The 2,968-nt window shown below is 37.4% G+C and overlaps 1 protein-coding gene across 1 annotated transcript in view; it reads left to right on the plus strand.

The window, feature by feature from the left end:
• The window catches only part of VRK1 (VRK serine/threonine kinase 1), a 33,557-nt gene that overhangs the window by 10,685 nt on the left and 19,904 nt on the right, over window positions 1-2,968 (plus strand). The gene's annotated exons all lie outside the window — the stretch shown is intronic.

Below are 2,968 nucleotides of genomic sequence, written 5' to 3' on the forward strand. Positions count from 1 at the left end.
GAAGAGCGTTTCCAGGCAGAAGGAACGTGAGTGCCGGTATACTTGAGGGATGCCTGATTTTAAGCCATCATAGGGCTTTGGCTTTTACTTTGAGCAGGAGTGTGTGAGGTTTGGAGGAGAGGGACGTGAATTGTCTGTCTTTAAGGGAACTCTCTCCAACTCCTGTTGTGAAGATCGACTGCTAGGGAAGCAAGGCCGGGTATAAACAGGAGCTGGTAGGAGGCTACTGCAGTAATCCGAGCAAGGGAAGTAGCAGTGCAGGTAGTGAGGAGTGGTCGGTGTGGATGTATTTAGAAGTCTTCTCAAGCCTTTGCTCAGTTATCTCCTTTTCAGGGAGGTCTACCCTGACCTTATGCCTTTTAAACTTGCAACCTACCAACCACATCTAGAAATAGAATGTTATAGGCTTTTTCAGAAACACCCCCTGGTGCCTCCTGTCAATCACGAGCCTCTCCCACTGGCCTCATGAATCGCTAGCCTAACTTCCAACACTAAGGATTTGTTTTTGAACTATATAGAAATGGAATCATAGAGTGAACAAGATAGATAGTTTCATGAGGGCAGGGATTTTTAACTGGTTTTTCTGGTTTCTATCGGAGTTCTTTGTCTTTCACTCAGTATTGCATTTGTGAAATTAATTCCCACTGTTGCATTTTTTTGGATGTGTTTATTTACTTTTTAACTTTATTGAGGAATAACTGAAAAATATAATTGTATAACATGATGATTTGATATACAGGCATACCTCGTTTTATAGCTGTTCACTTTATTGCACTTTGTTGATACTGTGTTTTTTACACATTGAAGGTTTGTGGCAACCCTGAGTCGAGCAAGTCTGTTGGTGCCATTTTTCCAACAGCATTTGTTCACTTCCTATCTGTGTCACATTGTGGTAATTCTCACAATATTTCAAACTGTTTCATTATTATTCTATTTATTATGGTGATTTGTGATCAGTGATCTTTGATGTTACCATTGCAAAAAAATTGTGACTCACTGAAACTCAGACGATTGTTGGCATTTTTTTAGCAATAAAGTGTTTTTTAATTAAGGTACCTACATTTTTTTAGACATCATGTTATTTCACACTTAATAGGCTACAGTATAGTGTAAACATAACTTTTATATGCACTGGGGAGCAAAAAAAATTAAAGTGACTTGCTTTATTGTGATACTTTATTGCGGTGGTCTGGAACTGAACCTGCAATGTCTCTTGAGGTGTGCCTGCCTGTACATACACATTGGAGAATGATTACCAAGATTGACATAATTTAACACATCTATCACCTTGCATAGTTAACAGAGTTAACAGCAGCCTTTCTTGAAAAGACCAGCCTTTCCCTGCGATGCCGCCTTTGTGTTAAATCAGGTGTGGATTTGTGAGTCTGTTTCTGGGCTCTTTCATTGTTCTTTTTTTCTCTTCTTGGGCCCCACTGTCTTAATTACTGTAGCTTTATCTTAAGTCTTGATACATGGTAGTTTAAGTCCTCTAGCACTGCTTCTTCTTTATACTTGACTTTCTGTTCTGCTCGATCATTTGTATATCTGTGTACATTTTAGAATCACCTTGTCAGTTCTGCACACATCCTGTCCCTCTGCAATTTGCTGGATTTCTGAGTGGGATTGCATGGACTCTGTGGACTAACTGGGGAGCATTGGCATCTTTATACTGTTGATACTTTATGTCTTCTGTTTAATTTGGTCTCAGTTTCTGTGTTACCTGTGTTTTATAGTTTTAATCTGGAAAAAATCTTGCCCATCTTTCATTATAATTGTTACTAGGTATTTGATGCTATTGTTAAGTGATATATTTTTATTAAAATTTATTTTTCTAATTGCTTGTTGGTAGTATATAGAAGTAAAATAGATTTCTAAATATTTACCTTATATCCTGTGACCTTTTAAATTTACATATTGGTTTTAGAAGTTTTTTTATAGATTCCTTAGGATTTTCTGCATACACTGTCATGTTCATGAATAAACTGTTGTACATCTTCCATTCCACTCGTGATGCCTTCTGTTTCTTTTCTTGCCTTACTGTACTGGCTAAAAACTATAGGACTTTCAGGCAGAATGGGAGCGGTGCAAGTGGACTTCCTTGCCATTTCCTTCTCTCATCAGGGAAGTGTTCAGTATTTTACCATACTTTGTGATGTTTGCTTTAGGTTTTCTATAGATCCTCTTTTTCAGATTAAGAAAGTTGAAGGGGGGGATTTTTGTTTCTTTTTTCTCGTGTACCCAGGTATTTAGAAACATGCCTGGCATGTGGTGGGTGCTTAATGAATACCTGAATGAATGAATGTGTATGTCCATGTGTGTGTCTGGCACTGACATGATCTCTTGATTTATTGGATATGGGGTGTGGGAAGAGGATTCTTGGCTTGAGGTGCTGGAAGGATGGAATTTTCAGTAACCAAGACAGGGAAAACCACAGGGAGAACAGGTTTTAGGGGTTGGTCAGGAGTTTGGATTTGCATTTGTTGGGATTTGATATGAGTCAGTGGAAATCAGTGGATATACAAGTCTGGAGAGCAGTGGAAAGGCTGGGCTGGGGATATAACATGTATGAGTCATTAGCCTGAAGACGGATTTTTAGATGGATGTTGAAAAGTGTTGATCTTGACTAGTAAGATTTGTTTTTATGGGTTTGGTTCTGCCTCAGTGTACAGTAAACCTTTCATCATTCAGAAGTCGATTTTTCTCTTATGGGAAAACCAGGCCTTGCTTCTTTTTCTTTTTTTCAACCTGTTTTTCATGTTTTATTTCTTATTTAGGCAAAGAACGCAGCTGTCTTCTGTAGAACTAATGGCTTCTGTGGCAAAAAAAAAATACTGGCTATGATATTTATTGTATACTTAAGCACATTTTACTTTATAATCTTTATTCTAGGTCCTTTTTAAAAAATAGCTCTAAAAGTACAGCAGTTATTTTTTGTGTATATATATATATATATATATATATATATATA

Source organism: Lipotes vexillifer, unplaced genomic scaffold (genome assembly GCF_000442215.2).
Source record: "Lipotes vexillifer unplaced genomic scaffold, Lipotes_vexillifer_v1.1 scaffold262, whole genome shotgun sequence".
In the NCBI taxonomy this organism is placed as follows: Eukaryota; Metazoa; Chordata; class Mammalia; order Artiodactyla; family Lipotidae; genus Lipotes; species Lipotes vexillifer.